This window comes from Ambystoma mexicanum, chromosome 6p (assembly GCF_040938575.1).
Source record: "Ambystoma mexicanum isolate Mex_15411 chromosome 6p, UKY_AmexF1_1, whole genome shotgun sequence".
NCBI classification, from domain to species: domain Eukaryota; kingdom Metazoa; phylum Chordata; class Amphibia; order Caudata; family Ambystomatidae; genus Ambystoma; species Ambystoma mexicanum.
The window spans coordinates 256086501-256104927 of record NC_090935.1 but is presented as its reverse complement, the minus strand read 5'-3'; positions in this window follow the sequence as shown (position 1 = coordinate 256104927).

The following is an 18427-nucleotide window of genomic DNA, read 5'->3' as shown; positions in this document are numbered from 1 at the left end:
GAAGCCTTAGGAGGCCCTCCTAGAGCAAGGATCTGCAATCCGAAGCTCTCCAGACGTTTTGGACTGTGGCCCCAATGATCCCTCCCCATTGACTGTGCTGGCTTCCCCATTGACTGTGCTGGCTAAGGCTGATGGTAGTTGTAGTCCAAAACATCTGGAGCACCAATGGTTGCAGACCACTGTGATGGAGGAAGCTTGAGATGGCTACTGCCTTTTGGCAATCATTACAAGACTAGGTTACAACCAGACAGTAAGGGATACCCATCTCCAGTTGCTGGGGAATAGGGATTATTGGGGTAGGGAGGAGGTAGCTCAAGGGAAGGGCAAGATTAGGGACCCCTATTAGTCTGGCTGCCTACCATTGTTACACCCTCTATTCAGCGACATTGAAATAAAATATCTGAACTCTACACCAGGATCCTCGAGTTATTGAAGCCATCTGTGACAAGTGTTGTCAGAATCGGGATCGGTTAGGCCTTGATACAAATGCCACCCACTGTCAGGAGATTTGTAGACGTGGTAGTTCCACCAGGACGCAATGCCCTAGTCCAGATCGGACTTTGCATAGTTGTTTAATCTGGGAAAGAACCCTTATGGTATCAAACCTGGTCAGGCCAACAACAAGCTGGTCTGCATGAAGATCCTAGTCCCAGAAATGTAAGTGGGAGATGATCTAGAAGAGATGGATAGAGCAGAAGTCTGGTTCGAAAAGATGTCCGAGTCACGAAGAGCAAGCCAATCGCAGATGGAGATCCCTAGTCCGGCATTACTTGTATTCGCTGAAGCTCAGTGAATAAGCCCACTGCTGGATCAGGCAGGAAAAACCCTGGTATCGAAGAAGTAAAGCAAGACAAGGTTCTTGTAAATCTTAACGGCGATATTGCTATCAGCTACTGGTCCCAAGCTGTATCAGAATTGGCCCACACTCACCTTATAGCAGGGCATATGGGGCTCGAATAGACACAGGAAAATGTGCCAAGTATATTCTATTGGCCTGGAGTCCACACACACTTTTACAAGGTCTGTGTAATCTGCCCATTATGCCAATAATCCGGCCAGGAGGATGTACCGAAGGCAGCTCTGAAATTGTTGTCCCTCATCGACATTCCATCAAGTTGGTATGGATATTGTGGCCCCTCTTGAACCATCTTGAGTTGGAAAGAAATCTATCCTCATCATGGATTATTCCACCTTCTACCCAAAAGCCTTTTGGTTAAGGAGTATACCAAAAATGTGATACGGAAATGGTAGTCACCTTCTTCACTGGGGTCGGATTGCCACATGAAACGGACAGTAGATGTAGGTCCAAACTAATGGGGGAGATAAAAGATCTTATGGACATGAAAACCTGACACACACAGTGTATTCACTACCAGGGACTCCATGTGATAATGTTGTCTGGAAAAAGTCATCAGGTAGGTGACTTTTTTCCTGACCCCTAAAATACTTTCCCCAAATATTCTAGGAGGGGTATAATTTGATATGATAAACTCCCATCTTAGAGTATTTGGGGAAAGTGTTTGATTTTAATGAGGGTGCATTGTTTGAGAAATGTCTCCCCCTGGCGGCTATTTCCCATTCACCTTTATCACTAGAGACCCCGCCAGGTATACAGAAAGAGGGAAGAGGTTGTGGTGGACTTGGAAGAAAGGGTGGTGGTGCGTGACAGGGTCAGGATCTTCAACCTACTAGGAGGTAGCAGCAATTTCTCCCAACGTGGAGTAGGCAGCCAACCAGGGCATATGCAAGAGTCGATCTTCCCCCAGAGCTTTGGAGAGAGAGTTGTGGGGGAACAGTGCCAGATTCCATGAGCACTGATTGTGCTCCAAAAGACCACAGTCTTTCCCACCTTGCCTTCCAGTCTCTTGTCTGGCCAGTGTCCTTTTCTCATCTTCCACACTGGCCTCTCTTCTTTGCAGGACTACAGTATCCATGAATAACAGAGCCAACTCTAGAACAAGCTGGAATGTGGAATTGGATTCCAGCTGCAAACCTCATACCAACCATGACCAACTTGGCGCCAGTCAAGCTGCAGACTGCATCAGGTAAAGGAGACCAACATGGTGGAACCCAGTAACCCCAAACCAGCAGAATGGAACAAATACTAACTAACGAAAAAGGGGCAGGCCAAGAGGGTATTTTAAAACTGTTGCTGCAAAACCCCAGCCCCCAGAGGAGAATACCGGTAGAGATGAGCTTGAGCAAACAGGAAACACGAAAGACCAATGGGATGGGGAACATCAGGAAGGGCCGTGTTATAAAAGCACCAGGGTTGTTCGGGTAAGGAGGAGAGTTTGTGCACTGAGAAACCAGGTGGTGGAGAGCAAAATATGGAGCAGATTGTGGAGGAGTTGGGTAGGAGATTGTAGGTAAAGTACTGAGTGTGAGAGAGAGTGGTACCAAGCTTTGAACGATTATGGTAACTTGTTCGTGTGTGAGATTAGAAAGGTGTGGAATAAAGGGGAGTATGAGAGTTGGAGGAAGGGGCAGTGTAGTTAGTAGCTAAAAGTAGCACAGTATAAAAGTATCACAGTGTGAAAGAGCATGAGAGATAGGAAGTCATGTAGTAGGAGAGGGAGTGGGCTTAGTGAGGAAGGTGGAAGTAAGTGGGGAGGAGAGAGAAAAAGAGAGAGGAGTAAGGAAGAAGTGTGAGAAGACTTAAGAAGAGAGTGTATGGGGTGAAAGAGGAAAGGAGGGAAGGATGTGTAGGGAAAAAGGCGAGAGAGTGAGATGAAGGACCTATAAAGAATGGAGAGGGAGGAGAGAGAGCAAGAGAAATGATAGTGGAGAAAGGGAATATAGGAAAAGAGCAGGGAGAAAGATTGTGTAGAAATCATCCAAACATCATTCAAATCAGTCTTTGGGGGGGGCATCAGAGTAGAGAACCCTTGGTAAGCCTCAGAGGGAGGTTCGTCAAAAGGCTACTTCCTTTAAGTCATCACTAGAAGACTAGGTTAGACCCTACAGTAGGGGTTACCCATCTCTAGTTGTGCACCACATCATGTTGGGGAATAGGGACACCTGGGCTAGGGAAGAGGGAGCCCACCGGAAGGACAAGGGTGAGATTAAGGACCTCATTAGTCTGGCCTGCCCAACTCCATGCTGCCATCAAATCTTTGACATTCATATTAAAATACCCAATCTCTACACCATAATCCTCGAGTTATTGAATCCATCTTTGACACAGAATGGATAAATCTGTTCAAAAGCAAAACCAACACCAAAGAAGCGCTCAATGGCGGGCTCAGCAGTGCCTTCATCGAAGTAATATCATTGTGCACACTAAAGTGGTCCTCAAGTCACAAGAATTAGCAAAAGGAAAACAAAATATACAGAGGACAAAAATTAAATCTACCAAATAAAAAAAACGTACAAACAAAAGTGCATCACTGGTGGTCCCAGAAGACTTCAACACAAGCATCTGACATACCTATATACTGGCAAGCGAAACAACACTGAAGCAGGTAAAGACATAATACAGAGAAAAATCAGAAAATAAATCTTAGATTCACAGAAAAAAACAAAAAAAGAAAAGCTAACAAAGAAGAAAACAGAAAAGAAGGCACAATAAGAGAACTGCTTGAGAAAAATGTGTATGAACATACAACTGAACAAAAAATAAAAAAAAACACATTAAAGCAAAGGACACACATCAGTACCAAGTATCAAAAGATTAAATTATTAAAGCAAAATGGCACAAACTGAACAAGCATAAAGGATGAAAGGTGACACGTTATTCGAAGAACTAATAAACATTACAATTCCTCATAAACACCGGAAGAAAAGAAGAGATTGTGATCATCGTTGAGACCCAAAGGGGCAAAAAGGACTCAATCCAAAATGCAAAGAGGTAGGGGATTGGTTCCTCCAACAAGTGCCACACAGATGCGACAGGGTTGAAAAGCCTTAATATTTACATCCAAGGTCGCCAACAGAAGGTTGTACCAACACAGATCCCGACAAAACAATCTCAATCCAAAATGCAGCTTTGTCGAAGTCTATGTTCTTTATTGCCACCACGTGGGCGAGGTAGTATAACCTCTAGGATATGATAACAAACATTGTGTGATCTTTCTAAATGAAATGGCTAACTAATGAAAATTGCTGATCTTTAGTTTGTAAATATGAACAATATTCATGCTAACATATGCGGGTCGGCCGACTTATCTGGCAAACATAATATAGGCAATGTATAGAATAAACTACATTGGATGTAGTAAATGTGGAAAAAGAAAATATCACAACACGTAATCGCTTTTCCACTGTACGGATGCACTGTAAACCACAAAATCACATAGGAAACCATACTCAGTGCTGGGTGCTCTTTGGTAGTGAAAACTACAAAGCTCATTTGGATAACTTTAATAAATGAGAATAAGAGTCAACGAATTTAAGGAAAATGTGCAATTAAGCTGCCCATCTTTAATGGATGTGTATCTTAATATTTTGAAACAATAGAGGCAGATGAAACATGGCCAATGCATTTCGGACTCACAGATCCATCATCAGGGCAAAAGTGGTTTCCAAAGTCTGAGCTGAAATCACTTCTGAGACACGTTACCAAGTAAACAGCACCATAGTGTTGCTCATCCTACAGTCAATCGAACCAAGACTATAATATTGATAGATAGTGTATTTGTATAGTGCCTATACACACACGTGTTTCAAAGCACTTCAAGGCAAGGGATGGAGCAAGGGAAAATACAATGACATGCTTACAAAGCCTTGAGACATTAAGAATGTGAAATTAACTATTGTACTAGGCCTGACGACATTTCAGATAGTGCTGGAGATTGACAAAAGGTGAAGTAGAGGGGTGGAGGGGGGAGAGGAACAAAACAAGCAACTATAATACAAGGCCTGATGCCACTTCTGGTAGTGCTGGAGATTGACAAAAGGTGAGGGAGGGCGGGAGGGAGAGGAACAAACAAGCGATTATCATACTAGGTCTGACAACAATTCTTTTTTTTAAATTTAAAACTTTATTTAAATTGCACAGTTAAACAGCATTAAACATTATAATCAACGTTTCACAGCAATACAGGCAGCGTGATGTAGGCAGATCACAGACATTGCACAGTGAGCACTTCATCTTCACTACTAGTAGCATTAATCTTATCATGGAGATATTGGCGGAAGCCCCCCCCCCCCATATGTCTGTCGGCCTATTGGTGCTGGGGAACAGGCCGTCCAGTCTCCCAGTGTAAGGGGTGACCCCTTTTCCCACCTCATCAAGATGCCGTGCTTAGCCAGGGGAAGCCCGATGTTCACTAGTTTACGTTTCACTGCATGCATTTTGAATGTACATCCCAACATACATACAGTTTGATCCCACCGCACTGTCTGTCTCACCATGGCATCTAGTGCCTCACAGACCGAGACCAATATTCAGAAAGCTTCCCACATGACCACAACATATGTATCAGATCTGCCTCCTTTTCTCCGCATCTAGGACATTTTCCCGTGCACGTTGGGTACATTTTCTTCACCCGTGCAGGAGTGAGGTGAGCCCTATTCATTATCTTAAATTGGATCAATCGGAACCTAGAGTTGTAGGACACCTGTTTCGTCAGATGACAGACGTGTCAAATGTTCATCCGTGAGCGTGACCCCCCCCAAGTCTCTCTCCCACTCCCCCTTAATGTCTGGAAGCTGCACTCTCCTTGTCTCAAGCGCTATTTTATAGAGTCCTGAAGCAGTTTTCTTGTTTGACCCTGTGGATGCTATATAATTAAGGCTGGGGTGTGACCTGGGCTCTTGCGGGAACCCTTCCCATGTCGCAGTCACTGCTGACCTGAGTTTGAAGTATTGCAGCTTCCGGAAGAGGGTGTCAGTGACCTGTAGTATGACCTGTACCTGTGCCCTCATGATATAGATCGCCGAGCTGTATGAAACCCGCCTCCTTCCATTGAGTGGAGAGTGCAGCATCCAGCGATGGGGTCACGTAGGGGGCGTCCCAAATCGGCATGAAGGGATTATATAGCACTGTGCCTCAGGGATGTTGTGTTAGTTTCGCCCATGCTTGCTGTGTGGCTAATCTCGGAATCAAATGGTCACAGTTACCCCATGCCCCTGCCGTTATCCCATGGAGCAGTGTGGACCAGAGTTTCCCCTGTGTTTCTAATACGGTAAAGGAGACGTGTGGCGTCTCTGCTACCCAATACATAGCGTATTGTGCTTGTGCTGCCAAGTAGTATACCTCGAAAACTGAGGCGGACAGGTCCCCTCTTCCATATGTCTGCGTGATGCGGCGCCAGCTGACCCGCACGTTTCCCTTCCACACAAAGGCGGAGTAGGCAGTAGTGATTTCCTTGAAGAAGGATCTGCCCGGCCACAGCGGTATTGTAACAAAGAGGTAAAAAACCTTGAGCATTATTGTCATTTTAACCAAGGCTAAATGGCTCATTAGCCTCATTAGATAGGGAGTTGGTTCCACCTGTGAAGTTTAGCACATAGGGCCATGGCCAGTGCCTTATAGTGGAGGGCTCGAACTGAGCCTGGAGTCCGTGCCATATCCACCCCGAGGTATTTGATCTGCTGGGGTGCCCAGTGCAGACCACACAGGTCTGTTGGGGGGGGGACATGCATTCCGTCAACGGGAACATTTCGGACTTCGTCACATTTAGCTGCAGGCCAGAATACCTTCCGAACTCATGGACTGCCTCCATTACTCTACGAAGGTATTTCTCAGGGTTCCTAACAAATAGCAGAATGTCGTCGGCATATAGAGTGATCAGTTCTATACGCCCCGCCATTGGGATACCCAGAATGGAATGTTGCATCCTCATGAAGTCAGCTAAAGGTTCGATGACAAGAGAGAACAATAGCGGGGAGAGCTGGGAGAGCGGGCATCCCTGCCGGGTACCTCCTGCAAGCTTCAACACCTCGGATAGCGCACCTTTTACTAGTAGCCTTGCATGTGGTTGTGTGTATAGGAACATTACCAATTTTATGTAATTTGGGCCAAACCCGTAATTGTGGAGCACCCTGAACAAGAACGGCTAGTACACCTTGTCGAAGGCCTTTTTCATATCTAAGAATATAGCAACCCCCTTATAATCCACCGGGATCCCGGCTAGTACGTTGTAGAATCGGCAGACAATGTGTGCGGTCGACCTACCTAGTACAAATCCCGCTTGATTCTCATGGACCATGTTTGGCATCACAGGATTAAGTCTCGACGTCAAGACTTTAGCAAAAGTCTTGGCGTCTGTATTGATGAGGGACAGCGGAAGATAGGGGCCGCAATCCTCCGGGGGTTTCCTGTGTTTTAAGAGCAAGGTTAACACATCTTTTCGCATGGACTCGGGAAGAACACCAGTGTCTTGGTCTTCAGTCCACAGTGCCAGAAGGCGAGGGGTCAGCGTGTCCGTGAACTCTTTATAGAATTCTGTTCCGAATCCGTCAGACCCAGGTGCCTTCCCCCGGGTAGGTCCTTTATTGCGGCTTTGATTTCGCCTATTGCTATAGGGGCCTCTAGAGTGTTGCGCTTCTCCTCTGACAATAAAGTCGTCGGTATCGCTGCCAGATAGTCGTCAATCTCGCTTTCTGTAGCTACACTCTGGGGTGAATATAGGCTTGTGTAGAAATCTAAGAATACCCCGCTGACCTCATCTGTGTTAGTGACCACAACACAGTCTTGCCTGGTAATGCAAGGGATGGATAAACTGCCTCTTTCAGAGTGTACCAACCATGCAAGGAGTCTGCCCGGCCTGCCTTGCTCCCCGTATCTGCACGCTGAAATGGGTTTATCAAAATACCCTTTCAACAGCCTCTCGGAAGCACTCTAGCTGTGTTTTAATCTCAGAGGCAACCTGGGGTGCCGGATTAGTTATGTATGCTGCCTGTAGCCGGGCTATGTTCTCTTCCCTTCTTTTAAGTTCCTGTCTGATGTCTCGTAGCACTCCGAATTCCGTAGACATTGCAATCCCCCTCATATAGACCTTGAACGCTTGCCACAGGGTGCCCAGTCGGTCAACGGAGAAGCTATTGTGTTCATAATAATCTGAAATATGTTGGGCTATGTTTAGTTAAAACACTGGGTCCTAGAGCAAAATGGGTTTAAAGTGCCACTGTGCCCTCTTAGGCGCACCCTCTGTAAGTCCATGGTGAGTACCACGGGGGAGTGGTCTGACATCGTCCTAGGGAGTATCCGAGTTCCAGTAACCCAGACCATAGCAGTGTCAGATAACAGCCACATATCTACCGGGAATGCATGTCGTGCACGGAGGAATAGAACGTATATGCCCTTTCCGTCCGATGCAGCGAGCGCCAGGCGTCCCTCAGGGACAAATCAGCGATGTGCACATGGAGTGCGCGGGCCGCCTTAGACAGTGGCCTGGGGGTGAGTGAGGTGCAGTCTAGGTTAGTGTTAATTATAGTATTGAAATCACCCCACAGAGTATCTGTGCAGTGGGATAAACCACGCATTTCCGAAATATCTGATCGTAGAATTGGGGGTCATATATGTTAGGGCCATAAATGTTCATTAGCAACACCTCTGCTGCGCCCAACCTTCCGTGGACCAGCACATATCTGACCTGGTCGTCGGCTTCGGATGTGTAATGCAAGAAAGGGAGGGTTGGGGAGGTTTTTATGTATCAAGATCATAATGCCCCTGGCTTTGGTAGAATAGGAGGTATAGTAACTGTGTTGTCCCCAACCTGGGGAGAATCTACACGCTAGGTGCTCTTGGTGATGTGTCTCCTGCAAATATAGAATCTGTGCACCTTGCCGATTCACATATGCCGCTACCTTTTGCGCCTTCACTGGGTGGCCCAGGCCTCAGATGTTCCAGCTCATCAATGTGATCCCAGCATTTCTGTTGTCAGTTGTACTGTGTTCATCACTCGTCACATTTTTCCTGTGCAGTTTAACATTTTTATCCCAGCTCTGAACCCATCCCTCCTCCCCCACCTGCACAGTACCCCAAATTTCGACTATGCTGTTCCCCTTTCCCACAATCCCTTCCTCACCCAGATCTAACAAAACTAAACTATGCACTTGCATTGGGGGGCTTCTGTTTCTCGGGCGACCGAGAGTACCGGCTGTTGGTGCCCCATAAGTGTCTCCTTGGCTCTTCAACTTAACAATCTTAACTTACGTTCCTAGCACAAATTAGGTTTAACCTCCGATACTGTAGGTTATAGTTCACATCATACATTGATATAACCACCAACCGTGAACTCTGCTTCCTTGATGATACATTTGCTGGCTGCTGGTATGTCTCTGTAAAGCAGAATTACAGCACCTACAGGGATGAATTCAGGCGGGAGTCCATCTTGCCCGGTATAAAGACTGGTAGGGGGTGTCTGTACTTCCGCTCTCTATATGGTAGAGGAGAGGCACAGTGGACCCCAGCCAAGAATCTCTATTTGGTAGCAATGGACGAGCAATCAAGGCCTAGCTTCTCAGGAGGTGATGCGGGCTGGTTCTTAAGTACAGTGTAGTCCCCGAACCCCCACAAAGGAATGTCCATACACTGTATTACTAAAAACACAGTCTTTATATAATTAATATTCAAAGGTATGTACACGATCACAATAATGCACTTTGTACTTGGAAGTCAATAATGATAAATATATACACGTCTAGAGTGGTACCACTAATGTTATCAAATCTCATTAAAGTGCATCAACTGTACGGTTAAAATGTCACACAGATCAATAACGAGTAAACCAGCAATAGAGATAGGAAGGAACGTAAGATGGTTGAAACAATAGGCAGAATAGTGACCCCTACCACTAGGCGCAGTTCTGTGTGGAGATCCCCCCCACCTGGTCAACCTGTAACTAAAGATATATAACACAAGCCCAGTCCATATATTGTCCGATAGTCTTACTTCTTCCTGTTAAGGTTTTACCCCCCCCAATGTACCTGGTGGAGTAGAGTTCTCCGACGATGCACCGACCGATCCTTCTTGAGTGCCTACCTTTCAGGCGGGAGCCACGGATCGTCGAGAGGTGTCGGGGAACTTGGCGTTCGGTGTCGGGGAATCGACGGCCCTTCTTGAGTGCCCTCCCTTTAAGGCAGGAGTCACGGGTCGTCGAACGTCCGACGGTGAACAGGGTGAACTATGGCAGGGAAGTGGCAGCTTCGTTCCTAGCGGTGCTCGTCGACGACAGAGCGCTGGCGTCCTGCAAGGAAGAGGCGTGCGGGGCACCTCGGTGACAATAGTTCTGGACCGCAAAGAGATGAAGAACTGTGGCCCAGCAAGGGCGTTGAGTCGTCGGCATCTCTGCGGTCTGTAGGTGGCGGGAAACCCACCGGTGGATGCTCCTCGACGCGTCGACGGTCGGGCCTTCTCCAGCGGGAGACAAGCGGATGGCGATGCAGACGAGAGCGTCCGATGATCAATGAAAGTTCTTAGGCAAACGGGAGCACGGCGGCTCCGGTCGGCGACGGCGGTCGTCGACAGTGGCGGACAACAGTCCGGGTGCATCTCCTTGGAGTTCCGCAGCAGTCCCCGTATCGGGTCGGCAGCCTGTCGTAGGTCTGTCTACCAGGGAGCGTTGGCAAAGATCAGCTGTGCACGATGGTCCCTCGTAGCTCGGGAAGAGGGCGCCTTACCAGGTCCTCTCTGGGTCAGTCCTTGGAGGCACAGCAGCTTTCAGATTGTGAAGGAGAGCAACAGCACTTCTTCTCGTCCAACAGGGCTTCAAGGTCAAGCGTCAGTTAATCCAGTTGCTCGTCGTAGTGGACTTCAGCTTCTGAACACGATTCCTAGCAGTGAGAGGTCCCCAGATATTCTGTTGATCTCCCATTTATTCCGCTGGGTCACACTCAAGCATCCTATCACGACTACGGGCATTCATGCAGGCAGCCAGCCAATCAGGCACACGAGGTATTCAGGCCATTCACTTCTCTCCAGACACTCAAAACAAGTTATGTGTATTGGGACAAGTACCGAGCCATTCAACACTCCAAGCTGCATTCATACCGGTTTCGGGCAGGGTTGTCTCAGTCATTGTGTCAACCACCAGATACTAGACACCCACAACACAGAATGCATATTCGTCACACACTCTATTCACCCAGGTCCCACCCACAGGAGGTGCCCACAGCATACATCACCGGGAAGGCTCCAGCTAGTCTGACTGGGCCTTCACAACAACACCATATATGGCACTTCCATCCAACAGCCAGTCAGGGGGAAGGGACAGAGTCAGGGCTTCCCAGGACTTTGGGAAAACAAAGTAATGGGTAATAGAAAGCAAGAGGCCACCGGGGTCATCTTGTTATCCATCAGATCAACTGATCCCAATGGCAGGGCCGGGGTATCCCAAAATGGAGGATACTCCGCGCACCTGTCAAATTCAGCATGGAGCTGCCACCAGCCCATACCCTGATCTGTGGGCCATCCACAGGTGCCCAAAAACATACTCGGGGCACAGGGTTTACCCCCACCCATGGGTGCCATAAGGGTATCCCACGGGTCCGTTCACCAAACCAAAAGAAAGAGAGCTGCACCGCCAGGAGTCCCACATGAACTCCTGTGCGAAAAACACGACAGAACACACGATAAAAAGCAGTAAAGGACAAGGATACAGAGGCCCTGTCCCTCCGATGCATTTCCAGCATCACACCCGGGTCTAGCCATCGGCATCCCCGTTTAAGTATCTTGTGTTGCTTCTTTCCACTTCTATGGAGGGTTGCGCTCCTGGCAAGGAGATATTGGCCTCCACAAAGGATGCAGCCTCTTCCGGAAATGTGAAGAAATAGTTCTTGTTCTTGAACTGGAACCGCAGTCTCACTGGATACATCATAGCATATGGGACCTGGCGTTCCCTTAACAGTTTCTTCACGCCCATGAATGACTTGTCTTTCTTGCTGTACCGCCAGTGTGTAGTCCGGGAATATTCTTATCACATCCTATCCAAACCGGATTTCCTGCTTTTCCCTGGCTGTCCTGACTACTAGGTCTCTGTCCGTGTAGTTCATCAGGCGAGCGATGATATGTCTGGGATAGGCGCCCGGTTTAGGTTTCGGTGCTAGGAACCTGTGGGCACTTTCGACCCTGAACATCGGGGACCAGCCTGGATTGTCTAGTGTGGTCTCCAGAAATTCCTCATCTGCCTATTCCGTTGGTCCTTTCATAGCATCCTTGGGTATCCCCACTATGCGTATGTTGTTCCTCCTCGACCTTGCTTCTAGGTCCTCACACTTTAACTTGACGGTGCCCAAGTATTTTGCCATGGCAGTTACAGTGGACTGCAACTGTTCCACCGTGTCTTCGACCATGCCTTCGACCGTGCCTATGCATGTCTCAGTCTCTGATGCGTTGGGTAGCTTTTTCCATCTGCTGTCGCATTATATTGATATTAATGCCCTCAAGCTTATCATTCATCCATGCAAATCCTTGCTGCATGACAGTGATAACTCCTTGCAAATTCCTGGTTGTCACTCTGCTCGCCATTACCGGACTGCCAATGCCTGCTTCTGGCTTAGGGGTAGGTGTCGTGAACTTTTCGATTGTGCCTCTTGACTTTGTTTCTGAGCCCCCTCTTGGGCATTATCCTGCGCGACAGGGTGGGCAAGCTGAATGCGCCAGCAGTAGGGGGGGTATATCTGTGTGTCCTGACAGTGAGATGAGGGAGCCCCCTCGGTGTCACTCTAGCATTCCCTGCTCCAGGAGGATAAAGTGTTTGTCTGGAAAACGAGGGCAGGTCCCGCCTGCTGGGCTCTGTACTCTGTCTGTTGGATCAGCGACTCAAGGCGTAGTCAATCAGGCCCTGTGCCCGTTCTGGCTAGTATTGGTCGGGTTAGCTCCAAACTTGTGGGCAAATGTCTATCTGCGGCCTGTTCCACAAATGCACCGGCTAGTGTCCCCTTTTTGGTCCCGTCTGTCGTCATCTGCCAGCAGGCACACCTTTTTAGGCCCCTCTCGGGGGTTCCCTGTGTAAGCGCGGCTCGCACAGGTCAACTGTTTGCCCCCTGACCGTTTCTGCAAGTGTCTTCTCATTGGTTCTGCTGTGCCTATGCACGTGGTAGGTGCGCCCCTCAGACCGTCCATGATTAGCGCAGTATTCGTGGCCGTGGTATATGTGGGGGAGATGCTACGTGCGCTGCGTCCATGTTGCAGCAGGAGTGAAGCTTTCATCCAGCAGTAGAGGATACTCCCGGGAGGCAGCCATGTTGGGTCTTGCTGGAGGCACCCCTGTCCCTGTGTGAGAGTGTCCAGACGCGCACTTATCTGGGATCACACAGAGCTCTCCCACAACGCCAACAGGCACCGTAGTGTCTCACTGTCCCCTTCAGCTCTCTCCCTGTTTTGGGTCAGCGTTCTAATGGCACTACCTGCGTGGTGTGGGGAGAGGGAGAAGAAGATAAAATAAGGCTGGTCCTTCAGTGATGGTGTCGATGCTCGGTTGGAGGAGGGGGAGCCGTGGGATCTCATTGCTTGATACTTGCAGTTGTGTACTGGCAATGTGGAGGGGTTGCCGCGGCTCGGTCCCTGCCTCCATGTTGCTTATCCAGGCAAGGCACCTCTCTCTACATGGGGGGCTGCTGCAGCCGTGCGTTCCCCTTCTCTGTGACCCACGATGCCGCCCAGGTGGGCACCGCGACCCCAATATTGGGTCTTCTTGTGCTCCCAATGTCAATCCGCTCGTGCGCTGTGCATTAGCCTCCGGGCCCGCCCCGCAGAGTTCGGATCAGCGCCTCTTCCCGCCAGGCACCAGAGTATGCGACAGGTGCCACATAGGTAGCAGAACGCGGCCTCGCCAGCTCGGCAGGGCTCGCGGCGCATGTTTTTTCGTCCTGTTCATTCACTGTGCACCTTCTTTATGGTGAAGGTCTGCCCACCCCAGCGAGCGCAAAGCTTGGGCCCGCTGGGGAGCCAACTTCAGCGTCGTGTAGCACCGCAGTTACGAAGTGGATTCTCCTGATTTTTTTAGCCCCCTGTGGAGCACAGCTTCATAGTGCTTTTCCTGCAGTTTAGTGTAGAACCTGAGTAAATTCAAAATGTTATTGTGCCGGACCCAGTCAGCCACCCACGGAGTTCACACAGCGACCTGCATGCAGCTCAGCGCTCAACACACCCCCTGGTCTGACGACAACTTTCATAAGTTAAGTGCATAGAATATAGTGAGGAGAGAGGTAAAATATAGGGAGAGGAAGAGAAGACTGAGAAGCAGTGAGTGTGGTGAAAGAGAGGAAGAAGCAAAGCTGGCGAAATACAGTGTTATAGAGCACATACGCAAGTGGAGAGCGCACATCCAGTTGCAGAGGTCAGTACTGAACACATAATGTTGCAAGAGATCAGCAAGTGCAAGCCAGGATTGAAGTCATAGATGGGCACAACATGACTCATGGTCACCATGATTACTTGATGCTTAAGGAAGTCCAGCATGAAAACAACGAGATTTGAGATGGGTGAACCAGAGTCCCATGAGTCCAAAAGCCAAATCAAAGCATCAGCAACAAGGCTGTGATGGGGTCACCATAGCGTGTCAATACAAACTCCCACAATGTGCAGGGAGGGATTGTTGATGCAGGGGGGATAGCAGGAGAGGGCTGCCTTGGGGGTGGGTGGAGAAGACAGCAAGATGAAGGATTTAAGCATACAGGCAACACATGCTTACAACATTCATTGCTTGTTTCATTATTAGCGCTTCTTGTGTGCAGTGAACCTTACTCTGCACCCACGTGCCATCTACATTATTTACTTGATCTGCTTTTATTTGTTTTTGTACTGTGCAGGCGCTTATTTTCTCACTCGTCTCCCAACTTTGCTAGTCGAACTTTGGCAAATTGAAAGTGGTTTGCTAGGACCAATTGGACGCACTTGTAGTTCTCCTGAATTACATTACCCAGCAAGCCATAGTAATTTATAGACCTTGGCGATGTGTTAGCGCTGCCGCGTCAGGAAGGCCAGTTATCGCCGGTTTGCATCCGGATGTGCTTCCGGCGCGTTTCCACTCTCAGACCTTTTGAGGGTAAGATTTTACTAATTACTTTAGTCACTTGCCAACTTTTCTTTGACCGCATTTGGCTGCTTAATGTGCCCCAGACCTAAGCAGATGGTGTTGTTTCTTCTTGCTCGAACCCTCAACGGTTCAGTAAGGACATGCTTGATCCTTCACTCATCATGTCACTGCTCAACACACGATTGCTAATGCTTCATGGGATTGAAGTTAGTGACCTCCTCTCCCAAGGCAATTATGATATTATGGCTACAACTGAGTCTTGGCTCAATGATACCATATCCAAGGAAGCCACCCTTGCTGTCCCGCCTGGTTATGCTCTGGTTAGGGAAGATAGCAAAAATGCCAGGGGAAGCTGGGGGGGGGGGGGGCGTCACTCTCCTTCTTAAAAACACCTCTCAGTACAACCTCTCACTTCATGAGTCTCCTGATGAATGTGAATCCTAGGTGCTCAAAATTAAGAGCAGTAACAATGTTACTCTTACTATTGTTGTTATTTACTGTCCACCCAACACATTACCTCTCTTTGAGGAACAGCTCTTACATTTGCTTAGCGGAATATCCAGATATACCGCCCCAGTGGTGTTACTCAGTTACTTCAATCTGTGGGCCCTTGTGCCCGCAGACGGAACTGCCCAGTCACTACTCTGTGCTCTTTCCACCATTGGTTTCATACAACAGGTTACGGAAACCCACTCACATTAGAGGCCATAGTCTCGATTGGGTTCTATTACATCAAATTCCCTCCTCTACTCCAGTGGTGATCCCCTGTCCATGGTCCGATCATTCTACACTGACCTTCTTTATTGATCTTCCTGTATCCTCTTCAAGAGTTGACTCTGTCCCCAGGCAATCTATCAGGGTTCCATCTTTTAAAAACCTAACATCTCAATAACTCTCCTTTACTAACTACGAGGCTGGGTGATATGGAGGGCTACAATTTCTCCTCCGTCCTCTCTGGGCACATAAAACCTACCCTACACTCCATTATTGAGGACTTTGCTCCCTTTCGCACCAAGCTGGTTAAGCAGAAACTCTGGCTCAAAACTGGTTTGATGAGGATATTCTTTCCCTTAGACATGGCAGGACGTCAGCCGAGCGTGCTTGGTGAAAGCATCCGTCGCCAGCTCTCTTAGCCACCTACAAACTCGCTGTTAAGAACTTTAAAGCCGCAGTAACTCTGACTAAGTCCGCTTATTACAACAACAGGATAACTCAGGCCAAATCAAGTTCTAATGAGCCGTTTGCCATTCTTCGGCAATTTGATACCGAGACTCACTCTAGGACTAACATCGTTCAGGACTCTGCTTGGTGCCAGACCATCCATGATACCTTTGCCACTAAGATCGCGCAACACCTAGAGGAGTCCAGTGTCTCACCCAATTTGGTACCACAGGATCCCATCAATTCTATCTCCTCTTTGGGAGTTTCTCCTTTGCCCCTTGCACAGTAGCAGAGGTAAAAAATATAATTATTGATTGAAACCCACCACCTGCAAGGGCGACGTCTGTCCCTCTAGACTTTTGGTTGGGTCTATTGACGCCATATGTCTCTGGATTATGAATCGTATAAATCAATCGTTTGCTGAGGGACAGGTACACATTGACCTCAAGGAAGCGTGGATCACTCCACTGCTAAAAGAAAGAAACTCTTGATCCTCTTCAGCCGAAACATTATCGTCCCATTACCAATGTGCCCTTTTTTCTGAAAGTAATGGATTGTGTTGCTTATCTTCAGTTTCAAAAATACATTGAGGATAATTCTATCCTAGGGCCCCGTCAAGGGACCGAGACTGCCATGCTCGATCTGAAGGCAAACCTGGCGGCCATTGTCGATCGCGGTCGACCCCCACTCTTCATGCTGCTCAATCTGTCGGCCGTGTTCGACTTGGTCGACCACGAGCTTTTGGCTACTCTGTTACAATCCTTGGTGGGCTGATCTGATTTAGCAACGCAATGGCTTGTCTCCTTCTTGGGTCCACGTATCGCTAGAGTTGCACTTCATGATGCCTCCTCTACTCCTACTCAGCTCACACAAGGTGTTCCACAGGGTTCTTTTCTGTTACCTACTCTCTTCAACATCTCTATTCTTCCTCTTCTTCTCGATGACCTGGGTGTCCTGTATACCAATTATGCTGACGATACCCAGGTCATCCTGGAACTCACTGGTACTTACTCTCGCAACTTACAGGCTATTAATGCTATCCATACAACCATCCATTCTTGGATGGTGGAAAACTCTATGGCCCTTAATACAGACAAGAGCGAGCTAATCATTGCGGCCTCGAGTCACATACAAAATAATCTATCTCCAGAATTTGTTTTCTTTGCAATTTCTAATGTCTCAGTTCCTGTGGCAAAGACTTTTAAGACCTTGGGCGTCACATTGTATTCTGAGTTGATGATGAGACCACATGTTGCCAAGACGTGGGCTTCATATGGTTGGATTAATAAACAGCTTGCTCACTTACGCCTGTATTTTACTGTTAACAATATGTCCATTCTTGCCTCCGCCTTAGTCAATTCGAGGCTAGACTATTGCAACAGTCTTCTGGCAGTATCTGCTCAATCTAATTTCTCAGCACTACAGGTAGTACACAGAATGGGGTAGTCAGAGCAGTACTGGGTAATTCCAACAGGCAGTCTATTACTGCTGCCAGGGAGAATCTGCACTGGCTGCCAGTCAAACAGCATGTCTCCTTCAAAACCCTCACACTCACCTAAAAATGCCTTAACCAGACGGTGTCCAGCTATCTCTGTGAACGCATCCACAGGTACGTTCCTACACAATCGCTGAGGTCCTTAGATCAGGCTCAAATGTGCCAACTCAGGTTTCGATTAGTCAAGTTTGGAAAAACAATCTTTGACGTCTTGGCTCCTATCACTTGGAATCCCATTCCATTGGGTCTTAAATCCACCACATCACTGGCAGATTTTAAAAAGAAACGAAAACCTTCTTGTTCAAGGCTACCTAGCCTTCTAATCGACTTTTAGTTAGTTCACTCCTTTCTGATGCCCAGCTACTAGTTTGTTTTTTGTGCGCCTGGAGGCCTATGGGCGATGTGGTGTGTTTTTAAGAATTGAAATAAATAGGTAAACGGGGGGGGGGGAAGCGAAATACAAGGGGCAGTCAGCGTTACACAACTTGCATAGCTTACTGTGCCACAGAGCACCTGTCCTCACCCCAGCACCGGAGAAGTTGACGTTGCCAGATGATGGTGGAGATGGCCTGTACGGACAGATGGAGTAAACGCATGTTGGTGCATGATTACCTGCATGTCTGTACGGGCCTTGTGTCCTCCTGGTCCGAACAGGTCCAAACAGGAATTGCCCTTTTCTTTGTCTGCCCTTCGCTACGGATGCCCAGGCGAGAGACGCCCTTGATCTAAGAGTTAAGAGCAGGAAGGAAGAGGCAGGTCTAAGAGGTTGAGTGGTGCTTAGGCCAGGTGACCTAGATCCACTTGTACCTGCTCCCCTCCTGCAAAGGAAAAGAGGCTGGAGGGC